This window comes from Echeneis naucrates, chromosome 8 (genome assembly GCF_900963305.1).
Source record: "Echeneis naucrates chromosome 8, fEcheNa1.1, whole genome shotgun sequence".
Lineage (NCBI taxonomy): Eukaryota > Metazoa > Chordata > Actinopteri > Carangiformes > Echeneidae > Echeneis > Echeneis naucrates.
Genome location: NC_042518.1, coordinates 382,422 through 390,506, shown reverse-complemented (window position 1 = coordinate 390,506; position 8,085 = coordinate 382,422). Strand labels below are relative to the sequence as shown.

The 8,085-nt window shown below is 44.7% G+C and overlaps 1 protein-coding gene and 1 long non-coding RNA gene across 2 annotated transcripts in view; both read right to left on the bottom strand.

Annotated features, from left to right (window-relative positions):
• LOC115048190 (zinc finger protein 260) overlaps window positions 1-8,085 on the bottom strand; it is a 144,209-nt gene that overhangs the window by 49,438 nt on the left and 86,686 nt on the right. The gene's annotated exons all lie outside the window — the stretch shown is intronic.
• On the bottom strand, window positions 528-1,973 carry LOC115048215 (uncharacterized). Its single transcript, XR_003841049.1, has 2 exons — window positions 1,132-1,973; window positions 528-763 (listed from the first exon to the last, which is right to left on the bottom strand). It is a non-coding gene; the product is annotated as an uncharacterized LOC115048215 (long non-coding RNA).

The following is an 8,085-nucleotide window of genomic DNA, read 5'->3' as shown; positions in this document are numbered from 1 at the left end:
CTTGAGATTTATTCACTTTGATTTCAAAAGAAATCACGAAAAAACTACAATATTTTCAGAAAATAAAGTCATAAAATCCTTCACTTTCAATCTACAGCTTCACATTAAAGAGCTAGGTGTCGCCATGGTAACCAGGGCACTAACATGGCAGGATGGCGCCTCAGAGAGAGTAGAGCTTCATCTGCTCCTCCATATCTCCCTCCGTCACCTCCCCCAACGCCTCCTGGTTCTCCCTCAGCAGCAGGAAGATGGCCGCCAACTGCTCCTGTTGCACCCTGGGAAGTGAGCACACACACACACACACACGTTCAGGAGCTGCAGCTGAACCTTTCACTGCTGATCCTGAAGCTCCACGCCTGCTGTCTGATAGGCCCCACCCACTGACAGGTATCCATGGTAGCCAGACCATCAGTGTGTCATAATGCTTCTGTTAAAAACCAAACTGGATTGAAGGTGTTGATCAGTTGTGGGATGAGAAGTGACGACAAACACAACTTCAACTCACTAAACAGACAATTAGCACAAAGTGTGTTTCACATATTTATTTCATGTTTTACAATTAAACCAAAATTTTAGCTCAAAAGTCAAACTTTAGTTGGATTTAGGTGACAATTCAATAGTTTTAGCAAAAATAACACATAATCCTTCCTCTGCTTGTCCAATACAACCACAACACACAACGTTTCTGTTAACACAACTTCTTCCCTCTGATGCTGAAAAGCAGCTCTTCAGCAGCAGCAGCGTCGTCCTCCTCACTGATCAGCTGTAAGAAAACAGAAGCTCTATCAAAGAAACAGCTGATGTCCTCTGTTGTTTCTACATTCAGTCACAGCAGAGCTTTACTTTGAAGAGTTTGTACTTCCTCTTTTCTCCAAATAATGACACTGATCTGATTGTCTGAGTCAGATTATAGAATTAAACATCTTTGATCTGATGAATTACCGTTAATTACTGAGGAGAAATAAAAAAAACATTCAAGACATGAATTCATTTCCAAACACGATCTGAAATCTGGATTAAACTGCACTGTGTTATAATCTACGCCAACACAAACTACACAACTGCCAGCATCGCTGATCTGAACAACATTAACACAAAGTTACAGAGTTACACACCTGGTTCAGCACTCACCCTTAGCTTAGCTGTTAGCGTAGCATGCAGCGTTAGCAGCAGAGCACAGCTGGACAGATGTGACCCAAAACCCCGAACAGCTGGACCTGAGACCTGGATCTGGATCATTCCAGTCCTCCGTCCCTGCTGAGCTTTGTATTTTTCATTTGAAATATTAAAGTGTGACACTTTGAATGAAGTCATTGGAAGGTGAATCAGAGTAAAAGTTTATGATCTGGGGAGCTGAATTTCCTCCCATCACGGGACGGGGGGGGGGTCTCCAGCTGCACTGACTGTCAGTGTCCAGCAGAGTGCGCCCTCAGACAGGAAGCTGTTCATTTTGAACTTTTACTTTGGTAGAATTTCTGATTATACTTTTGGACTTTTATTTTGTATTTTCACATTAATATATTTTAACTGCAGGAAGAAGCCAAAACCTCAACTTTAATATCTCACATTTGGTTTGAAAACATAGAGATGCGATTTTTAAAAAATCTGACCGAACCTTCACGATGAAATCACAACTTCCTGTTTGCACTTCCTGCCACTCAGCAACATGATGAGGTTAGTCAGAGGATCAATAATTCATCATCTATCTGATCTGTACTCATGTTCAACAGTACATGAAATCTTTCCCAAACTTTTTATAAAACAACAACAATAAAATCTCTGAAACTGGACATTTCAAAATAAATGACTGTAAGAAAAACGTTCTGCTTTCATAGTTAAATGTCCAGAAGTGGCAAAATAATTTATTCTAAAATATAAAATCCATCCCGGCAGCTGAGACATAAATAATTAGCTGTCAGATGTTGGTTTCTTCGGTCTGTGGGGGGGTTTAGTTCATATTTAATAGAAGTGTCTTCTTACCCTCTGCAGCCTAACAGTGGTGACTATAGAGAGGTAAAGTCTGATGTAAACTCTATCCTGAAAGATAAAGACACAAACAGCTTTTACACTGTAAACAAACACACACCGGGGGGTGGGGGGTCATGCTCAACAACCAAAGGAATAAATCAGACTTGGGATTTGTGGTTTCACTGCTCTGATACTGATGCCGTTTGATATTCTTCTCCTTCTAATTTAACCGGATTAAAATGTGAAACATACTGAGAGAATATTTGATTTTCTTGTTGGGGGTGTGCTGCTGGGATGGATGGATTCATCGACCAGGAGCTGAAGCAGGAGTCCAACGCTCCGAAACACAAAGTGAAATAAGACGTTTCCCCCCAAACTGGATCACATCAGCCACAACCTGTCCGTCAAACTGTGTGTGTGTGGTTCACCCCCCAGCCTTCAGGCCTCAGAGCAGTTTGCCTTTCTTTTCATGCTCAGGTGAAACTGAATAAAACAGCAGAGAGGCAGCGAGCAGGAAGTGTGTTTGCTTCGGGGGGGGGGGGGGCACTGACCTCTGCTCCTCCTCCATCTCCTCCTTCGTCATCAGCGTCTCAAACTTGCTCTGTTTCTTTCCTGGGACGAACTTCACTGATTCTTCAGCTGCAGCCACGTCTGGAACAGACCACAAACAACACGGAGATCACACAGCGCCGCCCCCAGGCGTGGAAAGAGGCGGAGCAGCCTTCTGCTTTAAGAGGACGAGAGCGTTCGGCTTCATGTCCTCCAACAGCGTGCCAGCAGGTCAGCTGACCGTCTGCAGCTTTGAAACATTAAATCCAGTTTATTCTTATAAACCCAAATCAGAGCTGTAGAACCGGGCTGGATCAGGCCTTACCAATGCTGAGGTCCGTCTCAGGTTCAGGTTCTGGTTTTGGCTCAGGTGAAGACTCTTCCACAGCTATGTCTGGTTCAGGGACCGCTTCAGGTACCAAGCCAGAGGAGACCGCAGGCTCTGGATCAGGTTCAGGTTCTGATACTGATTCAGGGACTGCAGCTGGTTCAGGTTCTGATACTGGCTCAGTGACTGCAGCTGGTTCTGATACTGGTTCAGGGACTGGTTCAGGTTTTGGGACTGGTTCAGGGTCTGCAGCTGGTTCTGATACAGGGTCAGGGACGGCTTCAGGTTTTGGGCCTGGTTCAGGGACTGTAGCTGGTTCAGGTTCTGATACTTGCTCAGGGACTGTAGCTGGTTCTGGGACAGGTTCAGGTTCTGATACTGGTTCGGGGACTGCAGCTGGTTCTGATACTGGTTTAGGGACTGTAGCTGGTTCTGGGACAGGTTCAGGTTCTGATACTGGTTCGGGGACTGCAGCTGGTTCTGATACTGGTTTAGGGACTGTAGCTGGTTCTGGGACAGGTTCAGGTTCTGATACTGGTTGAGGGACAGGTTCAGGTTCTGATACTGGTTGAGGGACTGCAGCTGGTTCTGATACTGGTTTAGGGACTGTAGCTGGTTCTGGGACAGGTTCAGGTTCTGATACAAGTTCTGGGACCGGTTCAGGTTCTGATACTGGTTCTGGGACTGCAGCTGGTTCTGATACTGGTTTAGGGACTGTAGCTGGTTCTGGGACAGGTTCAGGTTCTGATACAAGTTCTGGGACCGGTTCAGGTTCTGATACTGGTTGTGGGACTGCAGCTGGTTCTGGCTTCTTTGCAGATTCTTTCACTGTAGCTTCTTCTTGGGCTACAACAGGTTCTGGGACAGTTTTGTGGACTGTGATTGGTTCAGACTCTGGTTCTTTAACTTGCTCATGGACAGGTTCTGGTTCTGGAGCAGCTTCAAGAACTGTGACAGGTTCTGGGACAGCCTGTAGAGAAAAACATTACAACAGTTATCAGACAGTTCATGTTAAGCCTCGTCTGGTCACTGTTGGTCCAATGGAACGCCCACTGGCCCCGCCCACTTGGCTCCACCCAACCTTGACTGTTTTAGCGTTTACCAGAAATCTGCTCTAATTTCATTGGCTCACTTCAAACAGTCAGCCAATCAGGAGAGCCCAGTGAATCAATGTGAAGGTGTTCTAATGTGCTGACCGCCCCGTTGACCTCTGACCTCTGACAGCCCTGACTGTCAGCTGCAGCTCCTGATCGAGGACCATCCACCACCTGACGCTGACACCAGGACAAATAAAACCCTCCTCACTGTCCACCAAACGGGGGGGGGGGGGAGGGGAGCGAGAGAGAGCGAGAGAGAGCGAGAGAGAGAGAGAGAGACACACACAGCTGTGCTGAGTTTACACCGATCTGGTTTCTCCATCAGCTGCTGCAGCGTCACTCAGTAGGAAGCACCATCACCATTTTCTCCCTGTTTCATTTCTGTAAATGAATAATTATGTTAAAGGTCTGAAGGTTTAAAGGCCCTTTGTCCCTCACATAAAACAAGTTAGTCGGGCAGCTTCTTCCACCTGAGAAACATTAGGAAAATCAGAAACATCCTTTCTCAGGATGATGCAGAAAAACTAGTCCATGCATTTGTAACTTCTAGGCTGGACTACTGTAACTCATTACTATCTGGATGTCCAAACAAATCTCTAAAAGGCCTTCAGTTAATTCAGAACGCTGCTGCACGAATATTAACAGGAACTAGGAAAAGAGATCACATCTCTCCTGTTAGCTGCTCTTCATTGGCTGCCAGTAAAATATAGAGTAGAATTCAAAATCCTTCTTTTAACATATAAAGCTCTTAATGGCCAAGCTCCATCATATCTCAGAGAGCTCATAGCTCCTTACTGTCCTAGCAGGCCACTCCGCTCTCTAGATGGAGGTTTACTTGTGGTTCCTAGAGTCTTCAAGAGTAAATCTGGAGGCAGATCGTTCAGTTATCAGGCTCCTCTTCTATGGAACCAACTCCCAGTATCAGTCCGGGGGGCGGACTCTTTAGTAATTTTCAAGATCAGGCTTAAAACTTTCCTGTATGACAGAGCTGATAGTTAAAAAGTTAAAGTCCTCTCCTCTTTAGCTATGCTGCTGTAGGCCGAGGCTGCTGGGGGAAGGACTGAGCTTCTCTCCCTCTTTCTCTCTCCCTCCGTCTCGCTCGCTCTCCTTTCCTCCCCCCTTGAATGTGTTGATAAGAACCATCCTTCTTAAAAAACAGTTTCTCCCAGTTCTAACCATTTATCCAGCATTTACTAACCATGTTCTGCCAAAGTCTCTGTCTCTCCCAGTTCCTCTCCTCTCTCTCCCTGTCCTCATCCTGCAGGTGGTGACTCATCACCATCCCATGTTCCTGCAACACCTGCTGGTCCCATATAGCATGAATTCTGTATTACAGCTCAACTCCATGAACTTCATGCAGCAACATGTTCCTGCCTACACCCCCCCCCACCCTCCAATGCCTGTGTGTGTGTGTCTCTCTCTCTCCCTCTCTCTCCCCCCCTCTCTTTCTGTTGGGTCTCTTTAAATAAATTTATAAAGAGTTTGGTCTAGACCTGCTCTATATGTAAAGTGCCTCGATGTAACTTTGTTATGATTTGGCGCTATACAAATAAATCTGATTTGATTTGATTTGGGTTTAAAGGTCTGAAGGTCTAAAATGGAACTTTAGCAGTTTAAATGTGGACGTTCTGATCTGTGTACTTAAACATGCAGTATGTTTTTATTGTTGTTAAGCATTTAACAGCAGAGGATGAAGTGAAGTGAAAACTGCTGCTCGTGACTCACTACACCGACAACTGGTCCCATGTGGGGGGGTGAATCAAGCCTCGGTGTACTAACCCCCCCGCCAGCCAGCTTCCATAATCCCACAGCAGCTCCGCTCACTTCCTCTGAGCAAGCTGAGCTCAACACTGACGGACCAAAACAAGGCATTCGGGGTCACAGTGACGAGCGCAGAGTCATTAAACCTGAATGAGTCAACAGCTCTTAACTGGGCCAACATGTCTGCTGGGTGACATCATCGTATGTGAGGTCATCGATTTGATTTGGGCATCAGGTGACGACTACAGTTTTTTATTGTGAATCTGTAAACTGTAAAATTAAACACAATATCATCACTAAGTGGAAAATTACAGACTTAGGATTCAAAGATCATGAAATGCTACAAATTCAGATTATAAAATATATTAGCAGAGAGAGAACATTTAGACAGTGAGTTTAGGAGTCGAACTGTGACCCCCCCCCCACACACACACACACACACACACACACACAAACAGCTGAGGCCTGCAGACAGGAGACGTCCATTGTTCTCCACCTTAGCTCTCTGACGCCACCTCCGTCCACACAAACCTGTGTTCTGCAAACCTGGACCTGTCAGATCCTTCTGTGTAGACCACTCTTCAGCCCTGATGATCTGAGCGTGCTCCCTTTCCCATATAAGGTGAGCTGCATCGCCACCAGCGTCAGTTTGTTTTTCAAAGAATGAGGAGGGAGAGGACATGGAACACAGAGACACGGAGCTTCAGGCTGTGGGGTGTCTGACATGAGACTTTTAGACACTTTTAAAAACAATATTGTCATGGAAACAGTGAATTATCAGATTTTCTTTAAATCCAGTTGAACTTGAACAGAAAAAAAATCTATTAAATATAATTTGTCTGAGTTGAATGAAACAGTGACCTTTAGCCGTTTGATTGCCACACAACGGCCCGAACAACAAGCCTCTCTGTCTCACAGACACAGAGCTCCTTTATGCTGACAAAGAAAACTGTAAAGTTCCCAGCATGCAGTGCTGCAGCTATAGGTCGGACAGCTAAGGGGTGAAGTGTGTGTGTTGGATAAGGTTATCAGTGGAGCCGAGGGCGTGACTCTGATCTGCCTGACACAAATGTTGGGTGTATATTTGGCGGTGGCCCATCTGTCGGTAGAGTAGGGTGACTATGTGTTGTGAGGTGTTGGCGTTCATCACTCATGGAATCTAACACAGCACAGCTTCAGGAATATCTCTATTTTTAAACATATTTATCTATCAGACACTTTAATCCAAAGTGACTAAAAACTGCAGCTGCTGAGTACGGAGCAGGAGTTAGCTCTGGAGGCGTGGCTGCTTTCTTGTGACATCACAAAGTCCCAGAAGTCCTGATGACAGGTCTTAATGCTTAGTTTCTGAAGACAGACCGTGAGCAGTTCTGTCACACACGTCTCACTAGACTCTATGGAACTTCACGTCCACTCAAAGGGCCAGTTCACACCAGAAGTCATCTGAAGGTACTTTGGATGGAGAAAACTTGGTCTTTGCCAGTTCTCAGCTGAAAAACCTCCAACAAACAGTGGCTCTCCAGAGTGGAACGATCTGTCACAATCAACCAGGTGATACAACAGAAAGCCCTGCAGTCCCACCACGAGCACAGGTGTAAATATAGGAAATGTCTTTGGCACCAAATATAGACCAGGTCAGTGCAGAGCGTGTTACAGCTGCAGCCAGCACATTCTTCAGGCTTCTAAAGGGCTCGGCCCTCCACATGGAAGCAGGCCTTTGACCTGCACTGATGACAAATAAACCTGATTTGCATGCTAATATGCTGCCATGGTAACATGAGCAGTCATTTAAAAAAGTTGGCGTCCACTATCTGGCACCATTCATATTTTCATAAACAACCAACATCGGTGTACAAGGAAATGAGCTGCAGCAGGAGGAAGACAGATGACCTGAGTCCTTGGTTATAAAATGACGACACATGCAAAATGAAAGACTTCAGTTTCCTCCAAATCAATAATTTATGTGATAGTCCAAAACTACTGATAAAAGAGCAAAGACAAAGTCCAACTATGAGGACATTATCCTCAGAGTAATCTATCTGCTGGTTCAAATATGGACGTGGATATAAATGATGGAACTCTTGATATAATGCACGGACCATTAAAGCTGAACTGAATAAATAATTCATTTAAAAAAAAATAAGTATATAAGTATAAAGTGAGAATGACATTAAATGAGCTGTTTACTGAAGTTTAATGGTCCTGAAAGTAATCAGCAAATATCCATGAAATGATTTAAGTCATTTCCAAACAGAAAAAAATATATATAATCAATATTCAGTAACTTCAATATTGACTAATTTCTAAATTCTATGGTTGGAAAAGTTTCATCTTGTGTCTCATTGATAAAGGTTCTCTTTAAATAAACTGGATAAGAAACGG